The sequence below is a fragment of the Colius striatus genome, chromosome 1 (assembly GCF_028858725.1).
Source record: "Colius striatus isolate bColStr4 chromosome 1, bColStr4.1.hap1, whole genome shotgun sequence".
Taxonomy (NCBI): Eukaryota; Metazoa; Chordata; class Aves; order Coliiformes; family Coliidae; genus Colius; species Colius striatus.
This window is the reverse complement of record NC_084759.1, coordinates 149381705-149406055: the sequence shown is the minus strand read 5'-3', so window position 1 is coordinate 149406055 and position 24351 is coordinate 149381705.

The following is a 24351-nucleotide window of genomic DNA, read 5'->3' as shown; positions in this document are numbered from 1 at the left end:
CAAAATGTTATGCACCACTGGGGGAATGTAATCACAAAACCCTGTGGTTTTAGTGAACGCTTGTGAGTCTTTTTGTGAAAGTGGCTTTCTAGACATGTCCAAGTGGTGACCAATGATTGGTCAATATGGTTGTTCTGCTTTGGTAGATAAAATTGATATTCCTCATTTCTCATTTTCTGGCTGAAACATGTAGGGTATGTTATGTTAGAGAGTGCACCACCTTCAAAACAGAGAATAGAATAACCTCAAAGAGCTTCCATCTGCCACAGAGTCATGTGTGACCACAGCTGCATTATGAAACAGAGAGAATAATATCTTCCTACTGCAACTTACCATGAAGATTTGCAACTGCTGAGAAACACAGGCTGGGAATGATGGAGGTGAACCCAAAAGAGAGTAGAGACAAAGGGAAGTGAGCTGCCTGTCACTCAGAAACTACAGCTGTTTTTTAGCAACCCTAACATATAGACTTCTCCCATTCCAAGGGGGAAAAAACCAAACTGTTAATCACCAACAACAATTAGATGGACAATAGTGATTTCATTTATTTGACATTTTTATTTTACATGAAGCTACACTAATACTAATGCTTCTTTTTAACACATTATTAGTTTTTTCTGATGATGAAACTGCAAAGTCACATGGGAGACATACCTTTCCCATAGGGCAGCCTTTGAGGACACCACCAAAGCAAAGGAACCCCGGTATTTACTGAGCATCCCAAATCCTCCCTGTAATACCATATAGAAAAAGGCAGAGTTGTGAGTGCTCAGTCTCAGACAGGTACGCATTGGTACAAGACAGCAGCTGTAATGTTGCACTAACCTGTGCAGGGTCTCAGAGAAATAAATCTCTTTGTATAAACTCACAGCAGTCAGAGGCATTGTGTCCAGTGAGATGCAGTGCAGTAATGTATCAGTAAGGCACTGGCTGCTACTATGATACATTTCTGATAAATGAGTGGCCTTTCTCTGGTTAGTGTGAAAATATGGTCAGACCTTTCTAAAAAAATCGATTCTTCTTAGCTGGTTGATAAGAAAGTTGGCATTTTCAGTCCAAGACAAAGCCATGAATCAGAAGCTGTGAATCAAATGACTAACCACAAGAGATAAATTGGGTATAATCTTCCCTAGCTCAGCCATGCCAAAGAACTTCTTAGCTTAATAGGACTGGTTGACACTGGCACCATCCCAGTGGTTTCCAGCACTTCCTTATTAATGTGAATGTTTTCGACTCAGCACTTCCACATTTTCATAAACATCGAAGCTGACATCATTTAAACTGCAAAAAGCATTTGTAAGCATTAAAGCTTGATAGTAAAGCTAACCTGAGGCTTGAGCTAAACCTTGATTTATGCGCTGAAGGTTTCTGCTAACCAGGCTACGGAACGTCTTCAGTATAAAACTGAATTTCTCATCTAGTTCTTCCTCTGCAATAGAAAAACTTGAATGTCTGGAACCAAATCATTAAGTGCTAGGTTTAAGTAATTTGGTTTGGGTTGATTTCAGTCATTCTGCAAGGGTTGCAGCACAATTCATTTATACTGAAGGTGCACGGAGACGTTTGGAATAAGGGCAGCTTTCACAAAGCAACAATTCCTGCCTTGGTTTCTGCTAAAATAAATATGTCTCCAATCAATACCTGCTAACAGTACTGAATGTTTTGCGATATTGAGATAGAGCCAGACAAGACAAATTTCACAGTAATATCACCTCTGTCACAAGGGATCATGCACACCACCTACTATGCCCAGAACATTAAACCATTAAACCAGCATTTGTTCAAAAGCAGTGCCAAACTTGCCCTTTCCCCTGCAATAACTGTGAAGGGAAAATAGTCCCTCAAGATCAACTGTCTAGGTGACCTGTGGTGACCTCCCTGTTCCATATCCCTGTACTTAAAGTGATCTAACTTCTGTGGCTGAAAATACTTATCTAGTGCAAAGTAAAAAAATCATCCAGGTTGTTGCAATGAGTGAAAATGTCCCTGCAGTTAAAAAGTCTGATCTTTTCCTTATGAATGCAACTTCTATACTGAAGACTCAAAAAAGTTCATTTAACTCAATTTGACAAGTTTGACCCAGTAATTTGATTACTAAATCCCTTATCAGCCAAAAAGGAAAAAAATGTTTCTGTGAGAAAAATATCTTCTTGACACAGATTTTAAAAGAATTGCTCGAAATATATGCATGGTATTGACAATTCAATATAAATAGATTGATAAAACTTCATCTAGTAGAACAGGATCACACAAGAATGCATTTAGGAATACTATGAAGACCCTGGTGAAGGAAAAAAAAGGAAAAAACCCCAAAATAAAAAAGAAAGAACTGATGCATCCCCTATTGCAGATATTCACTGGTGAGCATCTCTGAATGATGACAGATTTTCAAGCACAGCACTCAGTCTTTGCTATAGGCAAAGTAGACCAATGCTTTCAGCACTTTGAGTACCTTTGAACATCTTTGGACTTATTCTCCAAAATACAGAGTGAAAGCCTTAATGGTTGCAGCATGACACCTGAAGGTGCAGCCTCTGTCTCCAGACTCAGTGAAGCCACTGCATGGGACGGTTTGGGTTGCTTTGAGAGACCCACAGAAGATGCTTTCTGTCAACAGGCTTTCTTTCTCCAGTGTGCTAATCCAAATTTACTGCACTAGGAGCTGCAACTCTGATGTAAAATATGCTGTCCTGTTGGACACTCCTACTACAGCATTGTCCCCTACAATGAATCTACAGAGAGGTTCCTAAAACTAGCCCTTTGAAACAGAAAGTGAAGGTCTCCCCAAATCTGAACCAGATGGGTGGTGGACAAATGGAGATAGAGAAGGAAATCTGCTTTGAATTACACAGAACAGTCCTCCCCAGCATATTCTGATCTGTCCTTCAGCAAGTGGACTGCCACAAGGCAGGGAAGATGGAGGTCAGGGAAGTATACTGGGCCAAGCCAACAGGAGCTGTGCTTCCACAGCGTGCCTGAAGTAGATGAATGAAAGAACATGCTTTGACCTAAGAATCAGCAACCAGTCCAAAGAGCCTTCATATATTAAGGAGAGGATCTTGCTGACGAACAGGAAAGGAATGTACAATCAGGTCTTGTCAGGTTTGACTTCATCAGTCTTTCTGCTGTAGGTTCTGCCTCTCAGATGTGATATGCAGGGCTGGCCATGAAACAAGATTTCTGTTTCACAATTCAGAAGAAAAAAAAAATGGGGGTTTTCAAAGCTTTTCAAATATTTTTTTCATTACACATCAAAACAAAATCACTGTATTTCCAAAATCTTCACATGTAAGGTTCAGAGAGGAAAGAGAAGAGGAGGCCAGGCAGCAAATAGGCTTGTGCCTTGGTGATTCCCTTCCAGAGGAGAAAGTCTGGCTCCCAGTTCCCAAGTACTGTTGGACAGAAGAGGGACAGCAGCTTGGACTCCCCCACCAGAAGGCCAGGGACAGCCAGGTTTTCTCCCTCACAAACACTCCTTTACTTAATTCTCTTTCACCCTCTGCCCCCTTCTCCTTGGAGCCTCTCCACTCCATGTAAATAATTACATATGAACCGGGCTAGAGAGAATGAGAGTATGCAATCCAGTGGTTAAGAAGTTCCCTGGAGATAAAAGGGAGCTGCAGATTCAGGTTCTTGTTCCATCTGATTTGAAGCTGATTTCAATTAAATATTTGTTGGAAGAAAGTAAAACGGCCAGTATAGCTTGGCGGTCAGGGAACCACTCCAAATAAGAGCAAGGACTTGAACCTGGGGACACACTTCCCAGGGAAGCCTCCTAACCACTGGCAGATTGATCAGCTCTCGCACGTGATTCAGGAGTGGGAGGAAAGCTGAAGCCCTCAGCCAGTTCTGGGAGAGCTGTCTCTTCCGGAAAAGATAATCATCAGAGGGCACGCATACAGAGAGTGTGCTAGAATCATCATGTGAACCAATGTACAACCATGCTCATTCCCCTCAGCCTCATCATGCAGGCCCTCACACAGACTATGTCCCATCAGGATTTGAGGAAGCTGAGAAATTGACATCCGGCATCTCCAGAGTAGGACTCATTTTCTCCTTTCCCACAATTCCCTACTAGCCTAGGGAGGTTTTCCACTGATATTATTGTTGAAACAGATACAGTCTCTCAATAAGTTCCAAAGAGGTGTCATTTCCAGGTGGAAAAGTTGGTCTTAGGTTGCATGGGATGGATCAGATATTGGCAAAGAATAGTAAACTTATCAATCATAATGTGGAAAATAGAGAAGTACTTGACAAATGTTTCTGTTTCAGATTCAGAAGGAAGCAGAATGATATATTCAGAGCCTAACTTAATACTGACTATTCCACAAGCAATTAAAGATGATGTTAAACAGCAATTGTTAATAGCAGCATTTGTAAATGTGCAGGACTTACAGTCCTGGTAAAGACTGCCAGCTTGGCTGACAGAAGTAGCTGTGAAAAGGAAAAATATTTAGATCTTTTAAGATGTTTAACTTGCTCCCACATAACAATCCATTAGTGTTAAATGGCTTGAAAGCTGTCTAATGAATGTATTTCTAAAAGTAATTTCAGGAGAATTCCTATCATTCAGTGAGGTGTTCCATCTGGAGTTTACCAGGGCTCTATTCTCGGTGCCAGCTACTCCTCTCAGTGACATCTATACCAACAGTGTATAAACCAAAACTGGTATAAACCAAAACTGTATAAACCAAAACAGTGTATAAACAAAACCAAAACTGCTGTGGTAGAAGACCGATACAACACAAAGGAACATAGGATGATAAAAGTGATGTGGGGAATAAGTTTGTTATAAGAATTAATTCCTCGTCATTTGTATTACTTTCATTTTCAGAGCCAAATTGCAATTGCAATGTCTTGCAATAAAGGCTTTATGTCACCCTTTAAGCTACAAACCAGCTATTCAGACATAATTAACTTTAAAAAAAACTTCATGGTCACATTAGATAATCAGCTGAACATGACCCTCCAGAGCAATTCTGATCCTTAGATAAATAAGCAGGGACATTTGAAAGAGTCAGTGTATAGCTCTAGTGAGAATATTGCTGAAATACCACATGCACTTCTGGCATCTGAACTTTACAAAGTGTGTTCAAAATTTGGCAAGAATTCAGAAAAGATCTACAAGAATGACCTGTGGTCAGAAAATCAGACTGAGACTAAAGACGTTTAAGCTGATTTATCCCAGAGAAGTTTAAAAGGTAATAGGATCACAACGAACAGATACTCAGATGGTAGAGTCATTATTATAACTGTGAGAAAGATTTTTAACTATAGGTGTCATATCCAGTGTAAAAGGCAGAATTCAAACCACCAGGTTGAAGCCAAAGCTGGACAAACTTCAAGTCTGGGGCATGCTTTTTCTTTAAACTGTGAAGGGCAAAGCAATTGAATACAATTAACTCAGTTCTCTATCCCATGCAGTCTTTAAGAAAAAGATAAAAAGCTGTCTATTATTATAGACAGCAAAAGTCATATGATGCTGCAATGAACTTTGTAGATGTGTCATACAGGAGGTCACACTAAAGAATGGCTATAACTTATCCTGGGTTTAAAAATCTATGAATGTGTGGTTATAATTGTCTCATTTTTTCTCTTTCTAATGGAAGATGGTCACTGGCTTTACCATATAATTTTTGAAGTGTCATCATCTGTCAGTATTGAACAGCTTAGGTATATAATTATGTAAAGAGAACCTTCTTAAATATCCACTGCTAAAAATAACTTTTAAGGAGCTTTAGCTCTATTATCAAAATCTAAATAAAAGTTCCTGCTGCACACTGCAGAAAGATAATGCTTATATCCTTGTAATAACATGGAGACTTTCGGGCTCCAGAGTATTCACTTGAGTGAACTATACTGACTTCAACTTTCTCTTCCAACTAATTAGAAGTTTCATGTTTTTTTCTTAAACCAAAAGGAGGCTACAAGAACTAGCACAGGTAAAAGCTGTATTTTATAAAGATGAATATTCCTCTTGAACTTTTTATAAGGCCAACAGTCACATCAATAAGTCATACAAGATTCAAGGGAACTCAAAGGTCCTGTTATTCACTATTCATTTCTTAACTCATGCAAGTATCATCAAGCATTACCCTTCTGTGACTGGTACCACTTCACAGTAGGAGGAGGTTCCATTTTGTGAAGGAGTTGGCTACCTGCTGTAAGACTGAGCAGCAAGAACTCATTTAAAATGGATGTTGATGCAAAATAAATTCTATAAAACAAGCAACAAGAAAAAAATTATCTGGGTACGAGTTTCCCTAGGAACTCTGTTCTAGTTGAGTAGTGTTCATTTCACAAACACTTCAGAGCATATCTTGAATCATTAATGGGTTTTCTTGGCTTCCAATACAGAGCAAACAAAAATCTTGCAGTTATGGCCAAGTCTGTCATTAAGTTTTGGGATTCATTGAAACTAAAATACTTGAAAGGAATGTAATGAAGTGGGGGGGCGGGGGGGAGGAGATGATCCACCGATACTGTATACAAGAAGTTTCTCCCAAGATTTTCCTTCCTGTGGTCTAACAGTCAAAGCAGAAGCAAGGGTGTCAATGGTCTAATCTGTGTCTTACAGTAACATAACCCCTTCATCTGATTAGTCAAAATCTTGACCTCACAACATCTGCAATGCCGGCACATCGGTCCTCAAGTCTGGACTCACAGCTGGACAGGATACCAACAGCTTGTATTTAGTGCTACAGTGGCAACCATCTGAGCTAGCATCTGCCAGCAATCGCTGTGCTCTAGTAGCCAAAACTACCACTTACTCCTTTCTTAAGCCCTCCTAGCCCCCATATCTAGATTAAAGAAAATCGCAGTATCTCATATCACACTGTACGATAGCCACTACTAAAACTGTTAGCTTCTCTTCTATGTAGACTTCAGCCTATCTGTGTATTACAGACAGCATATCCTTCCTCACATGACACTGAAACACAGGAGTAAGTCTCCAGCTTGCCTTTCAGCTCTCCTCCAAGTTTAAGCATACAGATTTCCATTTGATTTCACACATTTAAACATCTTCCAGTATACTTTGATAAGGTTAAAAACAGCACTTCCACATTTTGTTCAGGATTTGTTCGTGGTGCTTCGTTTTTTCTATTAACCCAAGGCTGTATTTGTCCACAAGCTCTGCATAAGGTCAAGGTAGATCTTGGATAGTAAAGCAGTCCCTTAGTCTAGTGGACTAGAGCTCCACAACATCAGCACAGTTAAAGGCAAGGAGAGACTGTTTTACCATTGACTTAAAAGGCATTCCTCCTAAACTGACAGAAATATGGAATTGCCATTCTGCCTTTTTAATTGTTATTTATTGTATTGCACTGATATAGCCTTGCACGGGGATTAGCACTTCAGGCCACTTTGCATTGCACAGACACATACTTTCCTTAGTAATTAATCTGTGTGATCCTCCTTTGCTGCCTCCAGGTCTCAGTAATGACCTAACCCATCACCTGTGAATGTCAAAGTTCAGGCTGCTCTGTGAAACTTTGAAATATAAAATCATACCCATGAGATGTGACAATGTGAAGGCTGAAGATTATGAAAAATTCAACATGTCACAGTAATGTTACCTGGCCAGTATTTTTGTTGTTCTCTCTTATCATTCTCCTCTGTTTCAATATGCCACCAAGTCACACTCCATCAGTTACTCAAATAATTATTTTGTTTTTAAAAAAAGGAAAAATCACCATATATTCTTCACAGAGTTAAACAGAATGGAAGACTATCTAGGCATGATCAACTTGGATGTTGCAGAGCCAAAACAACAAAACTAGCATATGAATTGGAGAGGTGAAAGGGAAATAAAGTACAATCTCACGTGCCTGGACATGTTTACTTATGAGGCTTCAGGATGGCCACCTATCACAGTGTCTTACCTCTTCTGAAACAGTGGGTGCTGGTCCCTGCCTGTGCCAGGACTGTGATTTATTGTACAGCAATATCTCCACAGTTGTAGTGCAAAGGTGGGATTCCTCCCTTTCCTATCTCTCAGCGGTATGCTGACTTGCAGAGCACCCAGGCCATCTGGATGGAGCCACGAGATGCCTTCCTCCTCAGTGATGGGGACTAGCAGCTGGAGAAGGGTTCCTGCTGCCTGGGAAATAGGCCTTCTAGCAAAGCCTGTCTGGAGACAGTGCCACATGCAGCACAAGGCTGCAGTGGTGGCTTCCCTCCAACTCAGGCCGTCATGCAGCTGGTGTAGCCTGCAGCCGGAGGGGAGCCTGCACCGCAGACGGAAGTGGGAGACGGGGTCTGTGAGCATCAGTCTTGCTCTGACAGCCTTTGACTAGACAGGTCTGGTTACAGCAGCTGAAGATCTGATCCTTAATGCACAGATCCAGCACGAACAATGTAAAAATGGAAAGCATCCTGTGCTAGGGGAACATCTGTTGAGGCGGTGAAAACCCCTTGGAGCGCATCATTCTGGGTGAATCAGCACAGCTGAGACGGCTGTTCAGCTGCCTGAGTGGCTGATTTAATTTTTTCACGGCTTAGCCGTGTGCCATCAGTAAGATTTATTAGCCACAGTGCTACACAATTCCAGGAGGTGCGGTTATCAGGAAGTACTTGGCTCCCCAGCACTGTTACCGGGCTTTACATGGCGTAAATTATGAGGTGTGCGATGACTAGTAGATAAGCAGACCCTCTGTTATGCCTTGTTGTTCTGAATTATCTTTCCTCATTGCATTTCAACCTAGGTACAGACAGAACCGAACAAAACCGAGACTCTTTACTGGTGTAAATTGTTGCCACACTATCAAAGTCAGTGGTTCGATGTGGATTTACACTTGCTAAGCATCTAGCCCAGTTTCAAAACTCTCTGGGTGAAAACTGTTGAGTGTCACGAACTTGCAGACCTGACAGGCATAATTCTTTGTAATTGAGCCGACAACATTAGTTGGATACGTCTTAACCCTTGCTATGTTGCTGCAATCTCTGTAGATGGGAAGAACAATCCTTGTTTTTTAGATGTCTCCTTTGACAAAGCAGAATTGTATCCACTTGACATGCACATTAACAGCTTTAACAAGCTTATAAATTGAGTATAGGAGAAAGAAAAGATCCAGTCCTCATAAGCTTGAGACGAGTTCTGCTGGGCTCTATTGCATCTGCAGCTCTCCTGAGGCTATGCTGTCCCAGGACTGCCCAGACAGAGTCAAAAATCACTGTTCTATTTTCTTCTCTGTCTGGGCAAGGCACTGATTCCCAAATTGATTTCCCATCTCCTACAATGCCAATACTGTGCCAGGCCCATATATAAGTCAGATCGAGGGGTTTTTTTGATGCAGATCAAAAATTTGTCAGCAAATGAAGTTAGAAATGTGCTCACATCAAACACATAGCAAAAACAAAATCTGTTTTGTGATACAACTCAGTGCACTTGAACAGAGTCTCTTCTTTGGCAGAAATTACAGGTTTTGGTTTATTTCTGAGTCAAAAAAAAAAAAACTTTTTCATATATAGTAGGCACTCCAGAGGTACTGAAATATTGAAGGAACTCAAACTCTGTCAAAGCCGAAAGATATGAAGAAAAGTTGAGAGGCTCCACCTGGATAAACCTTGAAAATCTTCTGTGCTATTGCTTTCTTGCACATACCTAAGCAGTAGCCATTTTATGAGCATGGATATAGAATTCGGATGTAAGCCAGGATTCAAGGAAGGCATAAATCAGGTCTAGCTCTAAACTTCACCATAAATCCCACCACCTTGAAAGAGACAAATGCCTACCAAATTTTGGGTGAACGTTTTTCATTTCTGGCCTAGTTATATGCATAGCCTTGTTTAGAGCAGATTACAAGAAAAGATTCTCCTCATTTTCATCAGAAAATATCAGATTCCAATTCTTTTATCAATTAATTCCATTTAGCAGACACTTTACTGGTGACCTGGGACACAGAAGGTGTGGAAATCTGCTGCTCTTGAAAACACTGGTCTTTGATTTAATGCCACCCCAGATGGCTGGTTGTACAACATCCTGTCTACAAGTATTTGAGTATTTGCACCAGTATAAAGAATAAACTGGTCTCCAATTAAAATCTGGAAATTTGGGCAACTACAGCTTGAATAAATTTTGAAATCAGAACCATAATTTTGTTGAGAGTATTTTATAAATATCTCTTCTCCATGGAAACATTTTCTGGTTCCTTGTTATGCTTGATGAAGCCGTGGTTGCAGCATTCTGCTGACACCCCTGTTTTTGTCTCCCTTACTTGTTCCCAGCTACCCAGCTGAGCATCAAGTATTCTGTTACAAATACCCTACGAGTCCAGGGTAAGCAGTTTGGTTGAAAAATAGTGATGTTTGAAAACACATATTGTTTTTGTAGACTTACTGCTTGGATAGGACAAAACCCCAAGATCTAAACACCTCCAAATTCTCCAAAAGAAACAGAAAAGGGAACAATGCATTTTTAATAGCCAGAGAAGGACCAAGAAATCAGCGAATGAAAGAGGGATTGTTCTCTCTTTACCCCACAGAAGCATCATTTGACACAAAGGAACATGTCAAATGAAAGGTTTAGTTTCTAGTGCATGAAAGTACATTGCAAGGCAAACCCACCAACCACACTCTTCTGCTCCTGCCTCTTCTCTTCTAAGCTCAGAGAAAGCTGTAACTTGAGTGACATCCTTTGGCAAAAATATACATCATTCAACTGACCCTAATCTTGATGTCTTCTTTCAAGCAGAACTCAGTTCTTGGCAGTTTTATCTGAGTTAGAGTTAAACAAACTCTAAGTAGAACTGGAATAAAAATATCAAGTTGTCAGCCCATAACAATAAGTTGCTGAGCCTTGGCATACAATAAAATTCAAATTAATGGAAAATGATAAAAAGCCCACAGGACGATCATCTATCAAACTGACACACAGCATTACAAAGTATCTTTTACCTAATCTGTACTGCCTAATGTGACTTGAGTAATGTGACTTCTCAGCCTAAGGGACAGATCTCCAGGCCCCACGTATCACCTTCCCCCTCCTAACACTTAGTTCTGTTGTTCCTGAGAGCAACATGTCAAAGATGAGTATTTGCCTGCCTTACTACCTTGAGGTCAGCACCTTAAGCCCAGAAATGGAATAAAGATTACCACAGTGTTTATTTTCATCTCGCTGTAAGAATCTTATCTTCCCAAAGGTTTGCATTACTGCTCAGCATGGCAGGGCAGGATGTAACAAGTAACTCTTACAACAGTGTAAATGTGTTACTGTCACGCCATTAAATTGTCGTGTTTTTATGCCATATTTCCAAAACAAAAGCTGATTGGTTACAAATCACAAAACCAATAGAGATACTTGCTATTAAATCACTGTGGGAAGAAAGGAATTACTCTCAGAACTGTATATTTTCAAAGAGAGTTCCTGCAAAGAAATAACTTCTAAACCAAACTTTATTAAATTTAGTGTTTAAATACTTTTCCCCTTGGTAAAGACCTTTTATCCATTAACGTTGGAAAACAGCCCTTCATGGGATTCATTCCAAATCAAATTTAGGAGAGAAGCAGGGATAGTGTGTTCTCAGACACATATGTGCAATTAAATGAGTACATGCTTTCATAACAAAGAGCCAACTTAATTACCTCCCAAGTATAAAGCTTACAGAGAGGGAGATGTGATCTTTATTCCAGAAGGTTTACCAAGCAAACATGAGAGAAAGAATGTGGAAAAAATTTATGTGAAAGCAAATACTTCATACCTTATAAAATCCTCATTGGCTGATTACAAAGATCTCTTGGAAATGCCAATTAGTCAGGTGTCTCTTTGTCCTTTATAATTCTCCTACCCTTATTAAATCAATATCTCAGACAACTTAATGGCTCCCCAAAGTCTAGGTCAAACAGAGAGGCAAGAGGAGGTGGAATGAAAGACTGTGCTTAATTTTGTGCCATGATCTAACTGTGGGTGAGGAGAGGAGGAATTTAGCTTGATTAAATAACTGAATATACAGTGCCTCGAAAGGAAAATCAGCCTTCACTCACAGAACTATCAAGACAATCCCTGACCAAAAACCATTACACTGCTGGTTGCAAAGTTGTGACAAATTCTTTTCTGAACCATTTCATTTTTTTTTTTCTGCCCTGCACATAGGGACATTCATCTCCTCTCTGACAGCACCCTGTGAGGAAAATCCTCAAGAGCGATTCACAGTCCAGACTATACCCAAAGCACTCCCCACCTCACAAGCAAAGTAAGACTGCTGTTTGCCTCGTCCTTTTCCAGCAGGTGCATGAAATCTGATTTTGGCACATGAGAGAGACTGGTGACTGCAGACTTTTGTCAGGTTCAGGGATACTTTGGAATGTGGCTATTGTGGAATATACCTTAGAGGGAAAAACGCATCAATGGGGCTAAAAAATAAGCTGATACAGTTCCTCTGACCTTGAGAGACATACTTAGCCATTCGCATCAGCTGGAGATATGACTGGAGATGTGTGTTACAAACCACTTCTCCCTTTTAAAATGATGGTGTTGGGTCCAGCTAAGAAATGAACTATCTGTTCAATGTGCTGTTCATTCCATTTGATTAGATAAGACTTTACAGCAAGAAATCTCTTAAATTAAACACTTCAGTGTCTAAAGAGAAGATGAGATTAATTTCAGTCTAATCATACTAAATCCTCACTTCTCATCCCCTCAAGACTGCTCACATTGTTGCTAAGAAAGCACATCTTCCCCAACACAAAGATCAGACTCTTAGAGAAGATTTTAAAAAAAGTAAATATGTAAAAATAAGCCTATGCATTTCTGGGAACCTAGATTAGGTTTAACTGCTTCTCAATAGTATCCATATGAAATGAAAGTGTTTAGAGGTCCCAGGGAAAAAAAAGAAGTGGGAGTATGTTAATTAATGAACTTTTATCTTAATACTTGCTATTGACTAAAAGCAGAGATGGAAAACAGGCTGTATGATGGTAAAAGGGCAGAGAGCAGGACAGAGATACACAAAACCTCTCCCTTGATCATGGAAACCAGTCAGAAGCTAAGACAGAGTACAGAGAGGGACAAGGTACATGGGAAGCAATCAAGGTAAGACAGGATGAGGAATTATGAATGTAATATCATTGCCTGGACAACATCAGGAATGGTGCCATTAAACTCAGGAGATATATCAGGTCTGCAATCAAAATGGGCAGCCACTTTGAAAGAACATTGAGAACGTTTATCTCATAATGTTCATGTAGTGCAAATGAATAGTCATCTTCAGTCTGAAAACAGATGAGATAAAAAGTGATGCAGGCAGTGAAAAACTGAATTGTTTCAGAGCACAATCCACACCAAACAGCATTAGGATTTCAAGGAAGCCTATATGCAGGGCTTTTGCTGTGTTGGCTTGTCTACTGAAAAGAAAAATCACAAGCATTCATCAAGAAGAGCTTAATTTCCAATTGACCTGAAACAGATTTTTCTTCCTCCTAGCTGCTTCACTTTCACAATGAGATGGTTGAGTAAAGCAATGAGTTTATTAGGTTGACTACAATTGTTCAGCAATGGTTTGGATGGCTACTTTCTTAAATTATTGAAGTGAAAAATCAGCACTGAAAATGAAACTGAAAAATCCAGGTATTTCACTTAGAGAACAGTAACATGAATGCAACTGATTAAATTACTAGAAATTGGTTTAATGTATCTACGCACTTTGCAAAGCTGAATACCTTGTTATGAAAACCCAGTCTTTCACTAAAAAATGAGGCATTTCTACCGTGTTGAATAAACAATCATGTTTTGTACAAAAAGGGAGTGCAAAATAATAACTCTTGTTGCCATTTGAATCTCAATGTCTTTAGTCTGACTTGCATGCCCTCAGTAAAGCAGTGCAGCAAATGAACTTTATCAATTTTCAGCGCACATTGATGGACATGACTGGTTCATATTTAATGCAATTCTATGACCTGTAGCACTAGATTTGGTCTGTACATCTCCTAATATCCCATGTGCTGATGACATAGACCAAGCAAGGTAACACAGACCTCTCACTGAGAAACCATTAAAAGGGTTTGTATCCTTGTTTGGCAAGATCAATTAATATTTAAATTCTCATGAGAGAACAACTGTTACTTCTAATATTTTTGGCTATCAGAACTTGAATGCACATGGCATAATGAAAATGATAGTAATGTCAGTGCTTAGGGAGTTTCAGCTGCCAAAATAAAACCCTATACCTGCACGATCCTAAAAAAAGAGAGACTGCACACCTTAGGGGGATCCATCTACATGACAGAGTTTCCTGGATGAATGCCATTGTTTATTTTATACCCATAGACCAAATTCCTGAATTCTTCTGCTTTGCTTTCTATGAGCTGCAGCAGTGGGTGAGTCATTTTACCTCATACCTAACATGTAATTTCCCATCATCTATTGAGTACGCAACCACAAGGAGATGAAGCAAAAACAGAGCTATTTCTTATCTCACAACTGTATTTATTTTGAGTTAATCAGTCATACTGACATCTGTTTGGCCCTAATCCTGATTTTGTTAATAAGCCATTTGTGTAAATCTGTTCTGTGCAAAACCATGCCTTACTGCACCCCTGAAGACTGATGAATGCATTTTGGAAGCCAGTAACGCTTTAGGATAAGCCCACCTTGGAACTCTAGTAATTTTCAAATAAATGTTGTCCATGAATGAGCTCATGAACCTTCAATATGAAGACCAACTTTATCTCTGGGGTCGAAATCATCCAGTGGGCAAGTTTCCAAAGAGAAAAACAAAGTAACCTCCTTTCTCTCCAAGATCTTCTCCCCAGTCTCTACTGTTTCTTAAAAAAATGGCCTGCTCTTTGATGTGAGCCCTTAGAAATACTGTGGTTATTTAATTATTCTGTTTCTTGTCTCCTGGTATTTCTCCTAGATCCTTGCTACAACATTGATTCATATTTCTGAAGGCCAGCACAAACCAGACTGATCATCTGGTCTGGCCTCTTGCATAACACACACCACAGTGTTTTACCCTCTGATCTCTGAATCAAGCCTTGTACCTTTTGGGAGAACCAGAGTATCTTGATTTTGTCTCCAAGTGCCAGAGAATTTACCACATCCTTGGTCAGCCGTTCCAGACCTATGTTGTCTTCACGGTTATGACATTTGCAATTCATTTCCAATTTGGGTTCTTCTGACTTTTCAGCTTCCAAGCCTTACGTCCCATTGTGCTCAAGGCACAAAGAGTGCTCTTTGATATCCTACCCTTCACCTCATGCAAAGACTTGAGGCTAAGATCCAGAGTGTCTCTCCATCTCCTACTCAGATAAACACACCACCTGGACCTTCTCATGTCTCCAGCTGTCAGGAGTGGATTTATCACCAAACTCATTCTGATAATCCCTCTCTGACACCTCTGCAGGTTTTAAGCATGTGGTCTGAGGTCAGAGACCAGCAGGGGATGCAGTAGAACCGGGTAGAGTTCATCTTCTCCTTGCACTGGCCAGGGACACATCTTTTCCTGAGCAGTACTTCTTCCTGGATATATCTCAGCCTTGGCTCTCTACCCTAGCCTCAATGCCACTGGTGCTCACTCACCCGCTTTTGTCACCACTTTTTTGTCACCACTTCTCAGGACGCACTACTTTCTTACTTGATCTTCACTGTTTGTTCCTTGTCTGTCTAATCTCTCATTCCTCCTTTGAAAAAGCATGGGTTTTACACTGCCAGGCTTCCTGAGCAGCATTGGTTATGTCACTAGGTATTCCTTGGGCTATTATTTCCTCAGGAAATAAATCACTTGAAAACTTTGTCTTTCCCCTGTTACAAAATAAAGCTCACAGTAATGAATTTCTTACTTCTGTTAACTTCCTTGTGTCCTTGAGAGATTCCATCTGCAAAATGGAGTTCAAAGATAGACTTCTCAAAAAGTCCATATTAAATGACTCCACAGACTCCCACAGCTATTGATACGTGACTATCAAAGACACGTTTCATAGGGGAGGCACAGAAAAAGATGTACCAAAGCTACAGCACTTAAAAGAGTTCAGCAGTGCCTGAATTAACATCTAGACATTGCTTTTCTTTTGACCTGCAGTATGGCATAACCTGAATTTGTAGCAGGCTACTGTGAATGCACAAATAAGCACATCTTATTTACCTAGTCACACTTGGACTAGATGATCTTTAGAGGTCCCTTCCAGTCCCTACCAACCATTCTATGATTCTATGATCTGTGAAAAGTAGGAGCATTAAAGTTTGATCTTTTGCCATCCTTCCTGCCACTGTACTCACAGTAATCCCACAAAATATGATAGGGAGTCATCTCATCCTGCAGCCTCTCCTCCATCCGAGGCACTGGTGGAGTCTCTTGCTCCAATCCAGATGCCTACTTTCCAGAAACCCCCAGGACCTCAGCAATGCTGAAGTCTTTATCCATCAGCTAGTTTGGCTGGAATTAGCCAACCACTTCAAAAGTCTCTGAGAGGAGGAGGAATGACGTGCAGGCAGACAGACAGTCATGCAGATGGACAGTCATAAGCTGAAAAGTGGAGGGAGAGAAATAATTTGGAATGTGGGAGTTTGCTGTCAATCACATTACTGATCTTTTCTCCTTTGCTTTACAATGTCTGCTGTACAGTTGTTGGCTTCTCACCCCTGATGCACACTGAAACAAATCTTACCAGCGCTTTTAGCCTCCTGGCAGTCATTTGCCTAGGAAGATTTCTCTCCAGTCTCTCTTCCTGGTAAATGTATATTACAGTAGCTACTGAGAAAAGCTGCAAAAAGTGACTGCTGAGTGTACTCAGGCTCCATCTGTTGCTCTCAGCAAAGCCCAGGAAAGTACTGACAGGCTTAATTGCTCTGAAAGAACACTGAAATATGTGAGATTCATCTGAAGCAGCACATGCGCTACGAGTCTGCAAACCTAGGAAGCGTCCCAAGAGCCTTCTTCAGGACCATGCCATGCTAAGGACAGCCCCAGAGTCACTGGAGTATGCTGATGCCAAAATCAGTGCAAGAAGCCCCAGGATGCCACTGAGGGGACCTCACTCAGTGGGAAGAGGACAGTTATGTCAGCTCAGGCAGAACTTCACCTTGGCTTGCTCACTCCCGATTGTGGTTTTCCAAGGTGTTGATCTGGCCAAGTTGATCTGGGCACACCAGTTTGGACTGGAATCATGCCCATTCTCTTTCTTCCCAAGGCAGAGGTGCTCTGTATGCACTGGGGTAACAAGGACAGATCTTGCAGTGGGAAGCAGAGAACAATCCCCATTAGGTGCCAGATTTGCTTTGTAGGGGTCGTTAGTGCAGTTAAAACACCACAAACGTAAAACAGACTGTACACCCAGTGTATCACACAAGGCCTCCTCTATCAGCCCAGTGCGAATTTGCTACTCTCATGGGAAAAATCAAAGGGCCCAGGGTAGCAGACAGTCTGTTAGCAAGCTACAGAAATAGTGAGCGGCTGATGTCTAGACTCAGGAAAGGAAATTCCTGTCCCATGTTTAGGAGAGTCACACACGTACACACACAAATAAAAAACAGGAAGGCATGCACTGCTGTAGTCTTTGATAGTGGCCCAAGGGAAACGGTGTAATTTGGTAGAAGAAGCAAACAAGGCATCCACTTAGACATAAACTGTCAGGTTTGCTAAGGAGAATGCTTTGATAGACAAGTCTTAGGGCAACTGAATCCAACACAGCAGCAGAGAATTGCCTTCACAACAAATGTAGGGGACAAGGTCCAGGGAGAAACCCCAGATATATCAAATAGCATGAGGTCTCTTAACACGAGTCTAGAAGGTTGCAAGTTGTCATATCAGCCGAGAAAGATGCATATTTAGAGCTATTATACCTTCTATCTTTTGGCCTGGGAGCCCATCTGTGTTAATCTCTCTCTGAGAAGGGAACTGGGTGATATGTGTGTACTCACAAGACCCTACAAAGTTTCTGGCCCACACATATTTATCACATTATAGAAGACCTGTAGAAGTGCCAGTTTTGGTGATCACTATGTAATGTGGTTCCAACCACAGACTTTATTTTTCCACCCTGATGAGGACCACAGTCTCTCTTATCCTAAATAAATATATGAGAAAGGTCAAGGGGCTGCAAATCATACTGACTCGTTTCTTTAATTAATAGCAAATAAGCCTTTCTTTTTAATTTTTTTTTAATTTCTCCTTTTTTCCTCCCTAATATATTTGCTACTAGACTGGAGGGCACCCTGCTTCATTTTGCAAAGATCAGAACAGATTCACAAAGGCTTGCCAGGCCTCAGACATTATGTGATCTGAATGCAATTTCTCCACCCAGTCAACAAACACTCTATTTTTATTAATTTCATAAGAGACTAGTAGGAAGGGAGGGAAGGAGGGAGGGAGGGAAGGAAATGCCCTTTGACCAAGTAGAATGACGGAGTTCAGAGAATTGTTCCTAGCACAATATGCTAAAACTAAAGCTGGGCCATGTCTTTTCATTTCACTGCAAACCTAGCCTTAGGATTGGAAATCAAGATTTCTGTTCCACTGGGCTGGCACAACAGCATTAGACAACTTAAGAAGGGAAGTGAAGAAGAAGTTACCAGTGAGATGTCAGCGGAATATACCGTAAAGCATCTTTCTTTTACAAAGGAAGAGTTGGGACAACAAGTCTGCCCCTGCACATCACTAGGCTGTCTGCTCACACACTTAGCCAGGGCCAACCCTTCTCGCTGGCTGGACATCCACGGCAGCCTACTCCCACAGACAAGCTCCTTGGGCAAGTAGGAGAGGGCAGCTGTGAGCAAAAGAGCACAAACTGGTATCCGCTGGGACTCTGGATGCACAAAGTATGGCCAGCACTCTAAGAATGCAATCACAGCAGTGCCTACAGCTCTTGGGCAAAACAGGGAGGGTCTGAGTGGATTCTAAGGGAAAATAAAGGTCAGGAGAAAGACACTGCCACCCTCATGACAATTCGTACTTTCCACATCTGTTTCTCCACTGCCTCCAAGGTAAAAATGTCTGTGAACAGACCAGAGGCTACTTAGCTTGGAAAAGTTAGCACTGTGCATCCAAGCAGCCTTGCCATAAGCATTTTTCTTGTGCCTAGTGTCTCACCCTCTTCCCAGCTCCACAGCTGAGCCTCACTGAAAATCGTAGATGGAGTCCAGGAGTGAACATTTACTCCTTAAATCACGGTTCTTGGCCAAAGAACTGCACATCACAGCTCTTCATACTTAACTTTCTCCCAAATAACTGCCTTCTCAGTCCACATTTAAAAAATTTCACAAGGACCCAGCAGTGCTTCCACCTTAACAGAAGAGACTGTAAAGAAGATAAGTTCACACTTCATTCAGCCATATCTATGGTAATGCAAGCTGTACTTATCCCTGTCTATCCTACCATTTGCCTCCCACATAAAAGAGTCTTTTTTGCCTGAACATGCAAATGCTTTTGTTCAAGGCAAGTCTTCTAGTTCAGAGTGTGGGTCATAGCTTACACTGTGCAGGAGATGAGGCTAATGGATCTAATTGTCCTTTTTCACTTTAATTTTGCTAGATCCTGCACCTCTGTTTACATCTATATGGGAAAAAGGAGAGAGATTTCAGGTAGCTCAGCTACTGAAAACATCCTCATTAACATTTCTCCTGATAAAAACACTATAGTATTACATGTGCATGACACAGAGGTAATCTACTTTTTGTAAATGATAGTTTATACAGGACAATATATTCCACTTTTGTCTGGTCCCCTAAGCTTTCTCTCTGCGAGATTCCTATCTGAGAGCTAATGCCACAGTTGCACTCTTCACTGATGAAGAGTTACACAAAAGGGATTTCGAATACCATAAACCACAAACCACCTCCTTGGAACCTATTCCTAGGAGCAGATGGCTTACATTTCTTGCCAAAACTTTTGTCCAGCACAGAGAGCATTCAGCAGGCACTAAAAATTAATAGACGATTCTTTTCTTTCTTGCACCCAAGCAGTTTGCAATGGTTTTCTACACCAAACAGCTTCCCTCTCTGTTATAAGACAGATGAGGTCACCAGAGTTACAATAAGTACTAAGCCCAGAAAAAAACCTGCATTTCATGTTGATCCATCATGACTTGTTGATTCTGCTCATGTAGGTGACGGTGACTATTGAATAATTTAAAGACTCTGCAGCACAGACTGATCAAAAGTTTATAGAAATCTTATAGTTTCTTACTGATGTCTTGGATACCTATCACACCCTGTTTAATTCCTTTTTGGAAGATTCATGCTGTTTGGAATGTTCAAAGCCAGCTAATAAGGAGAAAGTAAGAATGCACCTCAATAAAGAAACACACAATCTGTTTATTTTCTTGCTCTCATTTGTTAATGGCCAAAATATTTTTGCAGTCCCTTAAATTCCACATTCTGTGCTTCTTGACTTTTTTTGAACTATATAGTGCAGCCAGGTGGTGAACCAATAACATTTTTCACCTCAGTTGACACAATTAAACACTATGATTTTCAACCACCAAGAAAAGTTGGCTGGTTGAGTAAGGGCAGTTTGACAACTGAGATATTTATATACAGCCAAAATGAGATAGTGCCCTATATTTTAAACAGTTCAAGTCAGAGGAGAAAAATGTAAAATTGGTTCCTAGATAATAATGCCTAATCTTTGTTTTTATGGCGCATTGCTGTGCAATTAAGGTTGGCTCTTGAAAGCTGTGCGTGAGCACCTTCAAATTGCTGAATGGCCTCATAGATGGCAGGAAGGAAAATAAATATTCTACTGTTTATACTTTCTGAGGTAAAATCTTCAAGATAAACAGTGTGTCAGACTGACAGGTGTGACTTCTTTAGCCTTTGCCTGATGAATTTTTCGTTCACAGCTGAGGCTGATAGTCTGAAACTGTTGATGGAAAAACCCCACTGTTCAGATTTGGATCCAAATATGGATGTCTTGGTCTTAGAAATGTCTGACTTCTGTACAAAGAATCTCAGACACTCTGTTGTGTAGGTGTGAAGGAAGGATCGTGCTACAGCCATAATGTATTGGCCTGGTGTTTCGCTCAATGTATGGCAATATAAGGGTATGGTATTTTCTAGGAAGATGACCAGATACATCTCTCTCATGATATTCAGAAAGCAGAAAGGTATTTCAGAGGCTTCTCTTGGGTACTTCATAAAAACCCAAAGCCATGCACCACCTCACCACTCTTGACTTTGACAAGTCCATCACTTGCCAAAACGTCCAGTTCTTTGTGGAACTGCTGCTTGTAAGGAAACAGCGGGAACATTAATAGCTTCTTCCTCTGTCTGGTTGTACTGAATCTGTACAGAGTTTGTGTTTATATCAGCCCAGGTCCAAGGAGGAGTGAAATATGGATGGAGAGAAACAGATTTAAATTGAATATAACAAGGAGGAGAAAATGATGAGCAGTGATCATCTGTGTGAGAAGTTTCACGTTGTAGAAGAAAGGCCGCAATCTCCAAGCTAACCAAATGTGAAAATAGTTTTGCTGAGCCCCTGCCAGTACATGGAAATTCCAAGAACAACAAGTTAATCCAATAAGATCCAATAAGACATTGAGATTGAGAAGTAGAGAGACAAATTGTGTTCATACTCCATGAAAATACAGAGCAATTGTAAGTCCTATAAACTCCCCAAGATTATTTTTCCTGTCCAAGAAAATCACTTCTGTCTCATATGGCTTGAATTTAAACCAACTAGCTTAAATCGTCTCCCTTAACTCAATCACTGAGAAAATAAAGAGAAAGTAAGATGGAAGTTCAAAGCAAAGTGGTGAGGCAACACATGGAGCTAGGTAGAGGTATGGTATGCCAGGCAGACACAGACCCCTGCTTCACCATTCTCACGTGAGGCTTGGGCCTCAGATTGGGGTTTGCTTACCTTGGAAAGCTGTAATAGCAGAAACTAAAAGGAAATCCCTTTTGAAGGGCAGTCACACTCCAGAGGGCTTGTCAGTGGTCAGTGTCCATGTGCAGATGCATGACAAGTCCAAGATGTCATTTCTGTATTGACAAGCACCTGTGAGTGTTTGAGGAGGAAGGATATATCTAGACCTTCACTGTTTCTCTTACATAAAACTTTCTACTACATATTAGCAGTCTTCCCAGCTGTTTCATGCATAGATCATTTTAAGTTTTTTGGGAGTAATCATCTGCACAGTCCCTTTTCCCCTCTGGAACAGCTGATTTATAAGGTGATGGCAAGGCTGTATTCCATCAGGTTGCCTAGCAGTAAGGGGAAGATGAAAACTGACTCTAAAACCTTTATCAGTTTTAGGTGGTAAGTTATAAACACTGCTGAGAAAAGGCAAGAAGACTGGAAAGCTCTGAGCATGACTTAAATGTAAAACAATGGGGAAATCAGGGCTAGGCTATGACTAAATTGCATGGGAGTCTAGACCACACACACACAAAAATATATAAACCAGTTCAGTGCTGAAGATCAAATATGGGGTTTCTCATCCCCACACATGATAACTGAGAGGGTCAATTCCCCCCCACAGAAGTTCATTTCTACTTAGAAGAACTACTTTTTAAAAAATTTACTTTGTGTGAGTATTCAGTACCTCACATGCTTACTTCAGCAAACATATGTGCATTGATTTTTGCTGCTACTAGGACTGAAGAGCCAATGGAGTCAGGAGAGTCAATTCCAGAACACAAAGAAAAAGGGACTGTGACCAAGAACAGACTGTGACCACCAGGCTCCTTACTGCCAGTGGCAATGCTCTGCCAGTGTGACTGGCAGTGTCAGCAGTAAATAAAGGGAAAGAAACAGAAATTCTCTAAAACCTTCTCCATTTACTACATTTAATTTGGACATGGAAATGTCCAGTCAACACTGAACTCCTCATAGCTATTTTTTTTTTCCCAAAAGATGTGTTACTCTGTCCACAGCACAACACAACAGACATATATAGCACTTTTAGGAGGGTGTACATTTTCTATTTTGTGTTTTTTAAGACTAGGTTCATTTTTCATCTTCCTACCTGGACTTTCCCTGTGTAGTACCTCCTTTGATTAGTTTGCTTATTTCCTAAAATAAATAAATAAATGATTTACCAGGAAAAGGGAGACGTGTGACTCTGCAAGGTCATTTGTGCAAGATATAGAAAAGAGGAGACTGAGGGGAGATCTTATTAACATTTACAAATATCTAAACGGTGGGTGTCAGGAGGTTGGGACAACCCTTTTTTCTCTTGTAGCTAGCAACAGGACAAGGGGTAATGGGATGAAGCTGGAACACAAAAGGTTCCACTTAAACATAAGAAAAAACTATTTCACCGTTCAGGTGAGGGAGCCCTGGCACAGGCTGCCCAGAGGGGTTGTGGGGTCTCCTTCCTTGGAGGTCTTCAAGACCCACCTGGACATGTTCCTATTCGACCTGATCTAGGTGACCCTGCTTCTGCAGGGGGGTTGGACTAGATGATCTCTAAAAATCTCTTTGAACCCTATCATTCTATGATTCTATGATTCTATGATTCTATGATATACCATGCTATAAATTTAAGTGTATGGAATGGTCAAATAAAAAGGCTGACAATCAATTTGAAGGTCCAATGCCAAAAAGAACTGAAATCACAGTGTTAGCTATGTTTCCCAAAATGAGAAGGGTACAAACAGATGCAGAGAGAGGGGGAGAAATAAAGACTCTATTTTGCTTTGCAAAGCCAGGGAGCACCCAGCTGAACAGACTGGGAGAGAAGAGCTCGCATTTGAGCAAGAGGCACAGTACGGCTGGCAGCCCATGCTGCCATGAGGGCGTTCCCAGAACATCTGAAAGCAAAACTTGGCAAGAAATATGGGAGTTGGATGGAAAGGGAGAAAGACTTGGGATTAAAAATGATTACTTTCCAGAAATAAAAATGAAAAGCAGCCACGGATTTCTCCCTTGCATAACAGAAGACATGAGGATACCAGTAAATACCAACAGCACTGATACTCCCACTCAGTCCCTCATTCATGTTAGCTCACACTGGTTTCTTCACAGTTTATCAGAGGCAGTGGTTTTATTTACAAAGTGATATAAATAACAAAGCCTGAAATGAGGGGCACGATGTCCCAGCTATGCAGTAATGACAAAAGCAGCACCGCCAGTTGTCAGGCACACTCCTCTGTCTACTGGCAGCCCACTGATCCAATTCTCTGCTACCAAACGCTGCAGCCACCCACTGCTGGTGCAGGCATGGGACATGACCTTTTCCTCCATAAATAACAGTACTCCATCCAAGTGCCATTATTAAATTCTTTCATGTGTGATGCAAGCCGTCCCCAGCAATAAATAGTCTGGGACACGATAATGCAGAATAGTTTCATAGGGAGACAGTTTAAAGAAAACAGTGCCCGCACTAGATTAGTCTCGGGCAATTCAGAGAAAAGTGTGAAATAGTGTGTACATTTTTTAATGTTGTGTTACATACACTTCAAAATCCCAACAT